This window comes from Rhincodon typus, chromosome 4 (assembly GCF_021869965.1).
Source record: "Rhincodon typus isolate 14 chromosome 4, sRhiTyp1.1, whole genome shotgun sequence".
In the NCBI taxonomy this organism is placed as follows: Eukaryota; Metazoa; Chordata; class Chondrichthyes; order Orectolobiformes; family Rhincodontidae; genus Rhincodon; species Rhincodon typus.
This window is the reverse complement of record NC_063335.1, coordinates 25994304-26009759: the sequence shown is the minus strand read 5'-3', so window position 1 is coordinate 26009759 and position 15456 is coordinate 25994304.

Sequence of the window (15456 nt, the reverse complement as noted above, 5' to 3'; positions counted from 1 at the left end):
TTATAGCAACAACCAATTCCAATCTGCTCCAATGAACATAGCTCTGTCTAAAGGTCCTTCTCATGTACACTCCTCAAGATATTTATGACTCCCTGTCTCAGGGTTCTACTCTCAGGTGCTCCTCCAGACAATGCTTGCTTGGGACCTTTTGTTTCCCAGATGCTGTAGCCAAATATTCTTAGATTGTAAGATCAAATTACTGCAGATGCTGGAATCTGTACTGAAAACAAAAAATGCTGGAAATCACAGCGCGTCAGGTAGCATCCATAGAGAGAGACCAAGCTCATGTTTTGAGTCTAGATGACTTAGATTGTATTCCATCCAAATTTGGAGCACAGAGAGTGTTAAAATTAGTGAAAGGGAAGATGAATGCTTTATTCCACTACAAACAAAAAGACATCATAGAAACCCTCATAGGGCTTCCTGAGTGTTATACTTCTTTATTAACCAGAGCTACATACGGATTCTGCAACATACCGTAAAATACAATATTCCATTCATCCCAACAGCAAACCTTTGCAGTACTCAAGCACCAGAAAGAGTTTGCTTCTCTTTCACATCTTTAGGTTTAACATAACTGTTCCTTACAACTCCCAATCTTGATAGTTTTGTAGTCTCTTCCTTGAGTATTCAAACATTGAATTTAGACTTGCTCTGCTTCAAATTCAGGGTTCTCACCAAACATTTCTCAGCCTGCTGTGTTCATCCAGCTCTACACCTTGTTAATTCTAATTTGGAACTTTCAAACTAAAAACCTCTAGACTGAGATAATCTATTTCTAACTTTTAAGAACTGACTCCTTGTTCCAGGAGAATCACTTCATACATTCACTGTCAACCAGGACATCTGTGATCTGAAACCAGAAGGTTTTCAAAGCTGTTGATGCTTCCCCTAAGTGGAAAAAAAAAATCCTGATCCTTCAAACTGAAAACAGGCTAATGCTTTTCAATGTTTATTCTGTCTGCTTGTAAAACTCTCTTAATTTAAACAAATTTCCATTAACACTCCAGGAACCAACTCTCTCATAATAGTTTAAAATAAAGAACTATACATCAGAAGAACTGACAAGGTAATCATTAAACTCTCTCATGCACACTGACCAAAACCCACATGCCACCAGTTCAAAATCCAAAGACTAAAATAAATAAAATTAAGATATATTTATGTCATAAGAATATAAGAAATAGGAGCAGGAGTAGGTCATCTGGCCCCTCAAGCCTGTTCCACCATTTAATAAGATCATGTCTGATCTTCTTCGTGGACTCAGTTCCACTTATCCGCCCGCTCATTATAACCCTTAATTCCTAGTATGCCGTGTAACATTACAATACCAAACTGTGAAGTGGACTAATCATCAATTGCCAAATTTTATTGCTGAAGCCCATAGCCGCATCACTGCGGAGGAAGAATTTTCGTAGCAGTGATAGGGTTCAAGTGTATCTTACGTAGTACTTCCTCATATTATTTAGCAGATTAAATCTTTCACCAAGTTGTAATGCCTTCTTTAATAAAGCATGATTCATCTGAGCGTATACATTTCATAACATAGCCTAAAGTCTTATGACGAATGCATTGTCTTGAATTTTGAGATGTACTTAATAGGACTTGGATATAACTGGTTCGATTTGCATTTCCAGATAAAAGATGGTTTCTGGTTATCATATAGTTAAATAGAGTACCTGCTGAATATTTATGTTAAGGACTCCAGATTCTCAGAATGGATCCTTTGGATTTAGATTTAGAACTTAATTTATTGCCTGAAATTCCAATTGGTGACTAGCTTGTTCACTGAGCTCTACTACAGGAACTTTTCAAAGAATTACTGGGCAATCAAAGTTGGAAAAAATGAAACAGAACTATGTATATAAGGGTGTTAATGTTGTGGAGACAGTTTCAATGTCATTTTCATTTGATGGATGTGGATAATTATCTGAACAGTAAAAATGCAGCGCAATGAGGAAAATGCAACAAGGGAGGACAAGCTGAGTTGCTGTTATATAGATCTAGCATGAATTTGATGGTATGAATGGCATCCTTCTCTGTTATAATCATTCTTCAGATACTAACTCATTGCTCACACAGCACATTGTATTGGAGACGTACGGCATCTGGGCTGGCAGCTTTGTGTGGTTGGAGACTGAATCAATATCAAGTTCGGTGCTAGCTTATGTAAGAGTTGCTACTGGTACAATTGAGGGCTTGCTGACATACAGCTCTGACCTTTATTAGGACTGCAACTGGATTGATAAAATTGTGCACGATATTCCTATCCCTCCCTTTGAAGTCCCCTTCCGTGCAAATGAGTTCACCCTGTCTTCTGCCTTTTTCAAGATAGATGAAAATCAAGCCCACTCCTGTAAGCCCACCTAATAGTCCAGGCAGTGATTTCAGCAGATTCCCCTTTCCTGAATGTATGCATTATTCTCTGTAGGCCTGGAGTGTCATGCGTTTCAAACAAATTTAGAGTCATATTTTCCTTTGTATTATTGGAAAATCAACTTCTGTGCATCTCAGTTGGCAAAGTTAGAATTTGACGACTATTATATAGGCCAGAGCCAATATTGAAGCCTTTCTTAGTCAAATAACTGACAGTATAATGATATGTGAGCATGCTGATAGATAACTTTAATAAAATTTAAATGCATAACCATTATCTTGCTTGTTGTTAGACTCCCAGATATAACACCAGCAGGAGACCATTTAGTCTACACCGCACTAGATTATGAACAACTGAAGACATGAACATACAGATTAGGAAAAGAAGAAGGCTGTTTTACCCCTTGAAAATGTGCTGCTATTTGATAAGATCATGGCTGATGTGATTGTGTCCTTCACTCTACTTCCTGTCCACCACTTACATTCTTTGACTCCCCTGTCAGTCAAAAATCTATCTAACTCAGTCTTAAAAATGTACAATGATCCTACCTTGACCAATTTATAAAAAAAACGCACAGATTATCGACCTCTGAGAGAAAACCTTTCACCTCCTCTCCATATTAATTAAGAGACCTCTTCTTTGTAAACTGCATCCTCTAGTTCTGAACCTTCCCAAAAAGGGAAACAATCTCACAGCATACTCCCCATCAAGGCCCTTTCAAGAGCTTCTATAATTTACCAAGAACACATCTCATTCTTTTAAACCCTCTCTGAACTGTTTCTAACACAATTATATCATTCTTAAGTACAGAGACCAAATTAGTACACAGTAGTCAAGATATGGTAGCACCAAAATCCCGATACAACTGTAGTAAATGGTAGGGTCCTGGGGTGTGTTGCCGAACAAAGAGACCTTAGATGCAGGTTCATTGTTTCTTGAAGGTGGAGTCACAGGTAGACAGAGTAGTGAAGAAGGCATTTGGTACACTTGCCTTCATTGGTCAGTGCATTGGGATGTCATTGTTGTGGTGTATAGGACATTGGTTAAGCCACTTTAGGAATACTGCATTCAGTTCTGGTCTCCCTGCTATGGAAAAGATGTTGTTAATCTTGAAAGGGTGCAGAAAATCTTTACAAGGATGTCACTGAAGTTGGAGGGCTTGAGCTATAGGAAGTGGCTAAATAGGCTGGGGCTATTTTTTCTGGAGTGTCAGAGGCTGAGGGATGACCTTATAGAGATTTATAAAATCATGAGGGGTATGGATAGAGTGAATAGCTGAGACCTTTTTCCCAGGGTAGGGAAATCCAAAACTATACAACATAGATTTAAGGTGAGAGGGGAGAGATATAAAAGGGACCTAAGGGGCAACATTTTCATGCAGAGGGGATTGCATGTATGGAATGAACTGCCAGAGGAAATGATGGAGGCTGGTACAATTGCAGCATTTAAAAGGCGTCTGGATAGGTATATGAATAGGAAGGGTTTGGAAGGATATGGACGAATTGAACCAAAGGATCTGTTTCCATGCTGTACAACTCAATGACTCTACAAATAACAGCATTCCATTTTCCTTCCTAATCATTGGCTAGACCCACATACTAATTTTTTGTGATTCATGGATCAGGTTCTAGTTGGTTCCTCCTTCATTTCAACACTCACCTGTCTCCCTTTTTAAACCCCATGTTTCTCTTACTCTTTCACCCCACCCTACTTCCTATCTCTGCACCCCGCTCTGCTGCCCATCTTCATAGTCCATTCCACCTTGTTCCCATTCCGGTCTCCTTCCTTCTCAAATTAAAGTCTAGCTTTCTCCTGCGCTCTTTATAACCAACTCCACTGCTGCTCCTTCCTGAAGTGAAGTCATCTTCTCTTCTTAGCACTCTATGACCTTCACTACTCTTCCTCCTTCTTAAAGTGACATTTCACTCTCTCCTATTAGCTTCATGGCCTGCCTCTCCTGCACCTTTATGAACTTTAAAAGAAACCATTCATAGAGTGTAATGTAGCTCTCCAGCTGGACAAGTATGGTTCATTGTATTAAAAGGTCTAAAAATATTTCTGTTAGTTATTTTGTTATTTTCCCCAGCCTTGAGTCATATGATATGCTCCATATCTGAACTACCTGACAAGATCATCTGAAGATCAGATGACAAATCTAAGCCACATTTGTCTTAGAGTATTAACTGGAAACTGGAAATTTGACTTTTCAAGTTTCCTGTCCTGTCTGCGGTAGGGCATCTTGTTGATTCAGTGGTTAGCACTGCTGCCTCACAGTGCCAGGAACCAGCATTCAATTCCAGCCTTGGGTAACTGTTTGTGTGGAGTTTGCAAGTTCTCCCTGTGTCTGTGTGGGTTTCCTCTGGGTGCTCCAGTTTCCTCCCACAGTTCAAAGCTGTGCAAGTTGGGTGGATTGGCAATGTTAAATTGTCTCATAGTGTCTAGGAATATGGAGGCTAGGGGGATTAGCTATGGTAAATGCAGTGTTACAGGGATAGGGTAGGGGGCTGATCTAGGTGGGATGCTCTTCAGAGGGTTAGTTTAGACTCAATGGGCTGAAAAGCCACTTTCTGCATGGCAGGGATTTTATGAAGTCCTTTTCTCCATATTCTCTTCATGTTATAAATTCAAAACAGAGACATCTGCCAATGAGAATCTTCCTTAGCACTCTGAAGTAATTTATTTTTGTTTGGGTTTGAAAAACATTCCCAACACGACTATCGCAAAGGGGAGCATAATATTTATTGAAGGAACTAACCAGTCCACTTAAATTCTGATGATGTTCAAATAGCTAATCTATTTTGAAATAAATGACAATTTTTTAAAAGACTATTTTCCTGTACTTCCAACAGCAAATAAAAACCCTTTGCCAGTTCTGGTGGTACATCCACTAACATGTGATTCAGGAAAGCTGAGGGGCAAATATAGCACGTTGATGTGCTACTGGTTGCTTCCAAGCAAAATTGCGCAGGTTACTTGAACCACACTTACCAAAACTGGACTTAGTATTCAATTTGAAAATTGACTGAAGTTGATTGATTTAAATTCATTTTACAAGGAGAGTTCAATTTAGTTTTACTCATTTACTAGTTTCCACTATTAGGAGAGGCTAGGACCCAAGGTCATAGACTCAGAGTAAAAAGATAACCTTTTGGAACTGAAATGAGGAGAAATTTTTTTCATCAGAGTGCAGTGAATCTGCAGAACTCATTGCCGCAGAAGGCTAAGGAGAACTATCATTGAGTGTATTTAAGACAAAATTGGATAAATTCTTGATTGGTAAGGGAATCAAGGATTATGGCGAGAAGGTAGGAGAAGCACATCAGCCATGATTGAATGGTGGGGGCCGAATGGCCTAATTGTGCTCCTATATCTTATGGTCTTGTCACAGACTGGTAGCGCGTGAGTTTGTTCCCCTGTTAAGGTAAGATTCTGCTTTTCACTGAAGCTAATACTGAGCAATGAGGAAAAGAAAATCAGTGAAAGCTAACCTGAGATACCTCCCTATAATTTTTAGCAGAGGTGTAATAATTCCTGGCCTGCTGGAGAATGGTGCACTCCCATCTGAGGGACTGTGCGAGTGGGAGGAAGTAATATTTTGTTCAGTTGGCTGGATGGTATGTTTGCAATGCAGACTGATGCCAGGTTCAATTCCTGCATCAGCTGATGTTACCATGAAGGTCCTGTCATCTCAACTTCAACCGTTAGCTGAGCCCTCAAATGACCCTCAGGTTAATCAAAGGAGAGGCGGGGACTATGATGTCTATACCTTTAGTTTGCTTTTAATATTTGAAGTGCCTGATGCAAAAGCTTTGCCCCACATCCCTGACAACACACACACACATACGCGCGCGCGCGCGCACACACACACACACACACACACGTAAGGAATCCATGAACCAACAAAAATGACTTGAAACTGACAGCAGTTCATCTGTAACGTGACCCCATTACAATAATCTGCACAATCTATATTGGTAGAAAGTATATGCAAAAGGACTAAGAAAAGGTATGAGAAAGAACTTCTTTGGCACATCTGTTTAAATATTATTCAGTGAATGTAAGTGAGACATTCTCTTACAGATACTTTTATTTTAGTTTAATCAACCTTCTTCAAGATAACAACATCTCTCTTTAAACTTTAAAGTCAGGGTTTTTTTTGAGGCAAGGCATTCATTGAAATTAATCCTTGAACTATGAATCTGCTCAGGATATAACCTAAATATGTGGTGGTATTAAAGTGATTGAATGTCAGGCACAGGTATAAAGTCACTAACGTCAGCAATGAGAAATTTTCTTCTGTTTTAGTTTCCGAGTACAAGCCAGAACAGTTTCTGGATCTGTTTAGAGCCTCTTGACCTACTTTAGTACCTGCAAAGGTGGCACTGTGACAAAAAAAAGTCATTAGGGAAATAAAGCAAAACACGGAAAAAGCAATTTAGGGCAGAAAATTTACAAATTGCCGGATTGCAAAAGTAATGACAGAAAGCACCCTGGGCACAATTCTTGGTTGAAGGTTGACATGTAAATTCTCAGCTTGCAATCTAGCAATTCAAAAACATCAAAGAAGGCAATAAAACAGCAAATGCTATCAAAGCCCCAGGAGCAGCTTCAGGCAAGTAACTGTATCTTTAACTTGAATGAAACTCTTATCATGCTGACAGCATATCAGGAAGTGTTTAGAACTCTTAAAAGCCTCAACATTGTAAGCTTTCCTTTGACACAGGGAAACTATTAAATATTGTCTTCGAAAGAACTTTCTTGTACAAAAAGAAACCCCAGAAATAGTTCAGATGCTAAAACGTTTAAGCACATTCTGGAGGAACTCACTTTTCTAAACGATAACAATGATTACAGACAATCTACCTGTTTCAGATGTCAGTCCATGAAAGTGTCAGTCATAGTGACCACTGCACGATCCTTGTGGAGACAAAGCCCTGCCTTTATATTAAGGATACTACCAACATGTAGGATGGGACAGACTTTGAGCACAACTTGCAATTTAAATCTGGGCAGCCATGAAGCAGTAATTGCAAACTGTATTCCACTACAGTCCATAGCATCATGGTTGGGGCTTATCACCAGCTCTAACTTTACTAAATGCCAGGAAATCAACCCTACTTCAATGAAGAGTGCAGGTGGGGATGGTAGGAACAGCATCAGTCATACATAAAGATGAGATGTCAACTTGGTGAAGCTACAACACATGTTGACATAGACCTGGCAATGGTGACTCATTGTTTAGCACTGCTGCCTCACAGGGCTCGATTCCAGCCGTAGGTGATTCTCTGTGTCAAGTTTGCACGTTCTCCCCATGTCTGTATAGGATTGCTCCGATTTCCTCCCATAGCCCAAAGATGTGTAGGTTAGATGGATTGGCCATGGTCAATGTAGTGTTGTGAGTGGGGGTGCTGGTTCTAGGTAGGATGCTGTTAGGGTGGCAAATTGGCTCAGTGGTTAGCACTGCTGCCTCACAGCGCTAGCGACCCAGGTTCGATTCCAAACCTTGGACAATTGTCCGTGTGGAATTTGCATGTTCTTCCTGTGTCTGCATGGGTTTCCTTTGGGTGCCTGGATTTCTTCCCACTGTTCAAAGATGTGCAGGCTAGGTGGATTGGCCATGGGAAATGCTGGGTTGCACGGATAGGGTAGGAGGTTCAGACTGGGTGGGATACTCTTTGGAGGGTCGGCATAGACTTGATGTGCCAAATGGCCTGCTTCCCCACTGTAGGGATTCTATGATTCCATACTTCCATACCAAACAGGAGAAGCAGCATGCACTAGACAGTGCTAAGCAATATCACAACCAACAGATCTGTTCTTAGCACTGCAGACCTGCCCCTGATAGTGATGGAAAATTAATCAATTAATAGATGGTTGATGTTTCATTGCCGATGATGGGGGAGGCCAGGACATTAGGGCATAAAGCAAGGCTGAAGAACATGCATTCACCTTCGTCAAGAAATGCTGAGCAGATAAATTATCTCTGACTCCCCCTGAGGTCCTCAACATCACAGTCATGAGGCAATTTGATTCATTCCACAAAATATCAAGAAATGTATGAAGGCACTGAATACTGCAAACATTCTGAGACCTGACAATATTCTGGTGTTATTACTGAAGACTTGTGCTCCAGAATGTGCTCCACCCCTTGGGAGATAGTTATGGCTATTGGAGTTCAGTCACCTCAACTTCAAGGACATCATTGCAAGAGTTCCTCAGGATATTGTCATTGGCACTACCATTTCCAGGTGTTTCATCAATGACTTTCCTTCTAACATAAGCAAAAAGGTGGGAATGTTTCCTGATGACTGCACAATGTTCAGCACCATTTGTTTCTCTTCAAGTATTGAAGCAGTCCCTGTCCATTTGCAACAAGACCTTCATTCAAGAATAACATTCAGACGTGGGCTGATAAATGGCAAGTGATTTTCACACCACACAGCTAATTGGTAATGAGCATCTCCAACAAGAGAGAATCTAACCATCACAACTTGGCATTCAATGGCGATACTATTGCTGACTTCTCCACAATCAATATCCTGGGGCTTACCATTAACCAGAACTTGAGTTTGATGAAGCATATAAAAATGTTCTTCAATTATAAGTCAGAAGCTAGAATTCTGTGGTGAGTAACTCACCTCCTGTCTTACCATTTTTTATAGATGCATCATAGAAAGCATCCAATCTGGATGCATCATAATGTGGTTTGGCAACTGCTTTCCCAAGATCGCAGAAACAGAGTCATGAACACAGCCCGGTCTATCACTCAAACCAGTCTTCCATTCATTGACTCCATCTACACTTCTCACTGCCTCTGTAAAGCGACTGACATAATCAAAGACCCCTCCTACCCAGGTTATACTCCATTCCACCCTCTTCCATTGGGCAGAAGATATAAAAGTTTATATACATGTACAAACAGATTCAAGAACAACTTCTTCCCCACTGTTATTAGACTTCCAAATGGACCTTTCAAATTTTAAATTCAATGTTGATTTTGTTCTCTGTGTACCTTCTGTACAGCTGTAACACATTGTATTCTTCACTCTGTTCTATTACCCTAATGTACTTTGTATGGTATGATCTGCCTGTACTGCACACAAAACAAAACTTTTCACTGTACCTAGGTACATGTGACAATAATACATCAAATCAAGTCATCGAGTTATTGCAACCAAGGCTCATGTCAAGGATATGATGGAATACTCCCCACTTGCCAGGATGGACGCAGTTCCAATAACACTTAAGAAGCTTACTGTCATTCAGAAAAAAAACAGTTTGCTTAACTGGCACCCCATCCATCATTTTCAAAATTCCTCCCCTCAGCAATGGTGCAGAGCAGCAGCTGTATGTGCTATCTATTGCAGTAACACACCAAGGCTACTCCAACAGCTCCTTCCAGAACCACCTTGCACCTAGAAAGACAAAAGCAGTAGATGCACCAACTGCAATTTCCACAACATCCTGGGTTGGAACCATATTGCTGTTTCTTCATTGTTGCTGGGTCAACCGCCTGGAGCTCCCTCCTAACAATAACTTAGATGTAACTATCCTTCAAAGCCTGCAATGGTTCAAGGAGGCAATACCTTCTCTGGGGAAATTTACAGATTGACAATAAATGCTAGTTGAGCCAGTGTCAGCCACATCCCATTAATGAAAAAACAAAAAATAAACTTGCCAAATTGTTGATTTTTTTTAAAAGTGAGGTGAATTTGTTACCACAATCAGGTGCCAATTTCCCTGGTGCCCCTCACATTCATTGATATCAATGTGATACATTGACCAGGATTAGCATCTTGTTGATAGCACATTCATGCATTTTTTTAAAAGAAAATTCTGTTTGGCAAGTGGGCGTAACTTATTCTTGTTGTATTGTATGTAATGAACTAATAACTGTCCAGGAATCAGTTGTACATGGGATATGAGTGTTCTAGTGGGACCACATTCGCACCTGCTCTGGAGTATCAGCTTTTGTATAACATGACACCAGTCTTATGACCAAGTATGAAGGCAATTACTTTAAAAGCAAAGAGCTCTCATCAATTCCAAGCTTAGATTGTGATTCTTTCCAACATCTTGGATCAGAAGACAAACATGGTTTATAGTTTGATGCCACCAGTCAGTGCATCTAAAACATTTTGTAAGTAATTTTGGTGGCACTGCTGCCTCATAGCACCAGAAACCTGGGTTCGATTCCAGCCCCGCTTGACTGTGTGGAGTTTGCATGTTCTCCCTATGTCTGTGTAGGTTTCCGCTGGGTGCTGTGGTTTCCTCCTATAGTCCAAAGATGTGCAGGTAAGGTGGATTGGCCATGCTAAATTGACCGTGATGTCCAGGGATGTGTAGGTTAGGTGGATTAGCCATGGGAAATTCAACGTTACCGGGATAGAGTAGAGTGCTGGCTTTGGAGGGTCAGTGCAAACTGAATGGACTGAACGGCCTCCTTCCACATTATAGGGATCTATGATTCTAATTTAATGCTGGTTGGCAACATTGACTGATATTGGTCTGGGAAGATAAAATGAGCGATTTATGTAAAAAAAACACACAGCAATTTTTGCACAGCTATGGCCAATAGTAAGTTGAGATCTTGATGCTGTCATTGTGCAGTTGAAAAATTTAACCCAGAATGCTGATTGACAGCCAGTGTATTTCCTAAATGGCATTAGTCATGAAGAAAAGTATAGCCACATCCATTTGTGGACAGGAGGATTAAATTTCTCGAGCTGATGGAAGATTGCGGACGTGGAGAGCAAAAGTCCAAACAAAGTGTTTGCAAGATTCAACACCCGTGAGCAACTAAAGTCAAACCATTATATCGACAGGTACAAATCTCAAAGTATCAGACAAGAGACCAGTGACCAATTGACAACTTTGCAACAAGACTGAAAAATTGCAGCCATAAATGTAATTTCAAGGGTAGAGAGGAACGGCTGAGAGATTACCTGATTTGGAGTTCTGTACGTAGTGAAGTGTGGAAAGTGCAAAACAAACAGGACAAGTTCACAATATTGCCAGCTTCACATACTGATAGCACACCTGAAACCACAAACAGACAGGTAAAGATATTGATTAAGCAAATGACTTAGCTTCTAGTTAAGCTAAAATTAAAGCAACTACAAACCATCAACTAAACAATATACACCAAAGTGAGAGAAAGTGAAATAACTCTTCAGACGCCAGCATCCTATCACTAATCACCCCTTATTTACAAATGCAAAACTTTTGACAATAGCCTGCCTCTCTCTGCGTCAGGCTTCCAGGGCTCAATATCTCTGATATTCTCATTTGTTTCAGCTAGGGCTCCCTGACTGGACCAGATTAACAGCTCCAAACAGGAAACTCGTATTCTATGAGGTCCAGCTGGCTGACCTTGTTACAATCACGACAGGAAGATGTGTAGAAATTGTCACAAATTCATAGACAGAAAAATATGTCCCATGTGTGAATCAGCCTGCAGAGTTTGTGGAATGGCCAAACACTGGGAATAAAAATGTGCAGGTCAAGGGAACAAGGTGTCAGACAAATGTCCAAAGCCGAGGCAATAGAGAAAATATGTAGGAAATACACCAAAACTTCAATACTTTGAACAATGGTGATGATGTATTTAAGAACATGATAAAAATGAGAACTTTACATCTATACAAAATGTTGGGAAGCAGCAGGTGCAAGAAAAATAATTTACCCAACCGCTCAGAGGGTGAGAAAGGAACCCACAACAGTAAGTCCAAGATGACAATTGTAATGTCATCCTGCTCATACTATATCAGAAAATGTAGAAGGAAAAGATGCACAAAATGATGTCCTGCGACTCCAGGGCTGAGCAGAAGTGAAGAGTTCTCAATTACCTCAGTAATCTCCAAGGTAATGGAATTAGTATCGAGCAGTGAAGATAATACACCTGTTGAAAAATGCCCAATGATTAGATGCAAAGAAGATCTGGTGTGAATGTGCCCAGAGTGTTTAGGTGAAACCATTGAATGATTTGAAGGTTTTGTGCATCACATCACTATTGACCTAATAATAAAACCAGTGATTCAGACCCAAATAAAATCTCACCAGAACCATAAGGAAAGGTAGAAAGTGAAATGGAAAAAGAAAGCGATCACCGGAGTCATAGACCCTACAGATTGGCTAGGTTCCAGTATTGTAAAGGAAAGCCAAGAATTTCCCTGGGTCCCAACGGTCTTCAAGTCAGTAAGAGGGACTACCACCCTCTTCCAGCATTAGAAGCGACCACAACAACACTAAGCTTGCTGGAATGTGAAGCTAGATGTAGAATCTTCACAGTTGACGACATTCAACACACCATAGACAGTACACATTCTTACATTCAACTTTTTACCTTAAAGTGAGCCAGGATCAATTCCAGAAGGAAGCTGAAAAGCCATAGAGGGGGTGAAAAAGAGCAGTAAGCATAGCAGGAAATATCCAAGCACGATGTAGACAAGAAAAATCATGAAGCCACAGAGTGAACCAGTAAAGCTGGGATCAGTGTAAACTCAGATAAGTGCATTGCAAAAGTGACAAAGTGCCAGTTCTTCCTTATGATGTACACATGTGGGGGAATCAAGCTGATCCCTGAAAGAAGAGATAACAAAGTGTAGAGCTGGGTGAACATGGCAGGCCAAGCAGCATCAGAGTAGCAGGAAAGCTGACGTTTCGGATCTGGAGCTTTCCTGCTCCTCTGATGCTGCTTGTTCTGTTGTGTTCATTCAGCTCTACACCTTGTTATCTCAGATTCTCCAGCATCGGCAGTTCCTACTATCTCTGATCCCTGAAAGAATCCTGGCTATCTCTTGGATGGAAGCTCCAAGGGGGAATTAAAACCTTTCTTTAGCTCAACCCAATGCATGTGGCAGAACACACTGAAAACCTCCAGGAACTGATGAAAGAAAAAGTAGAATACAGTTTTTCCAGGCCCATGACAGGAACCTCAACAAAATCAAAATGGCAATGTGCAAGGAAACAAGCCTGTCATACACTGACAGAAAGAAACTCATCACTCAGTAAGTAGATGCTTCTCCAGAAAGGACTTGGAACAGCCTAAGCACTAGAAAGAAAGCCAATAGCCTTCAGCTCAAAAACTATGCCTCAGCTGTAACTAGATATGCAAACATATAAAGAGAGCTTTTGGCAGCAGTAGATGGATTTGTGAAGTTCCATATATGCCTCTGGGAAAACACTTCATAATGGAATATGATCAGATCCTCTGAGGCCAAATCTATAAGAAGAATCTATTGTACATCAGAAGACTCACAAGGCCTCAGAGTTATTTCATCTTCACAAAACAACCAGGAAGAAAAATCTTGCTGGCAGATACCTTATCTTAATTGTCACCACAGGAAAGCCTTAAGGCCAGAATAATCATATCCAAAACAACACAGAAAAAGCTTATACAGGAGATGCATGAAGGTCACATAGTAATGAAAAATTGTAAGCTCAAAGCCAGATCAGCTGTGCATTGAATAGGCATACACCAAGATATTGGAAATATGTATCTCCATGTTATGAATGCCAGAAGTACAGAAACACACAGCAGGAAAAGGAAACAGTAGCTACATACAAGTTGTCATACACGTTTCCTTTTAGATTATAAACTAGATTGAAAGTTCAGACACTGCTAGAAAGCTAAAATTGCAGTTTGAAAATTCAACTGTTGTACATTTTCAGCCGTATAAAATCAAGTTATTTTTGGAGAAGTAAGATTGTGACAGAGTGGCATTTGAAATAACTCCACAGAGGCTGGTATCCCTCGTTAAGTCACCCTTTATTTACACATGCACAATCCTTGACTTTAGTACTACTTCATTCAGAGTCAGGTAACAGAGTGTCAGTACCTCTGATACTCACCGTTTTCACATGTCAGCCAGGGGTCCCTGATTGAACTAGATTAACAGCCCTGATCAGGGAAATCATATTTTATGATGTCCAGTATTGTCCTTTCTTTCCACTAGGATCTCAAATTTTGCGACAGATAAAGGATAGGTGGGCAAATTAGAATCTAACGCAACTTCCTCTTTATTGGTAACTCTTTAGTTCCCAGAAAACTGACCATCAACACAATATCTAACCGATTGACTAGAATCTAGATACTAACCATGCATGATGAATTGGCCAGGTTCACTCTGATGCGTCATAGTCTTCTCTGAGTTCCAAACTCAGGGTCTCCTCTACATGATAATTTGTTTCACATTGTCATTCGAGTTGTCACTGTCGATCTCACCAATGTCCTTCCTTTTATTTGCAATTTTTACAGTTTTCCAAAGTGTTCAATGTCATGCATCCCTGGCACAAAACCATTATAGTTCTAAGCTCACTTGTCCAAGACTCATGTAAACAGGAGACATCTGTATCCATGGTTCCTCTTATCAATCTTATTTTATCCCTTTTGCAGCCGCAGAGGTCCATTAACCTTTAGCATCAGCCAGTTGCCACGCTCACCAGTCTAGTTTTACTTCTTCCTTCCACATTCTGATCTTGTCTCTATGTAAAATTAGCATATTTGTCCATCATGCTTATTGAGCTTCAGCTGTTAGCCGTGAGGCCAGAGTTACCCATAAGATCACAGACGCACCAGGAGATTTTAACTTCAAAACAATTTGTCTGATGACAACCCTTGGATGAGTCCAGCCACAGTTTTATTCAGGCCTATAAGAGCACAGTTACTAAAAACATCTAGAGACAGCAAACAGAAAACATTTCTCCCTCTTTTGTCTGTCTGAGTGTGAAGCAAAAACAGCCTGGAAATCTAAAAGAAAGAATTCAAATGCAAAAAAAGACCTCGGTCCACCTGATTATCAAATAGTAGAATGACCATTGCTTTCCAGGCAGCGCCCTGGAATCATTCGTAAAATCAAAAGAACTGTCAGAAACAACTTAACCCAACCTTGTGATTTAGACTTTTGATCTACAGAAACTATTTTACCAGACTACATTTTTCCATCCATAGTATCTGTGTCAAACCATCTTTCTTTTGTCTCGCTTCCTTGTGAAGGAAAGTGTATGTATTTTGGATATTAAAGGAGTATAATTTAAGTCACATAAAAGTATTGTTAGTAATCTTATTTTACTGCTAT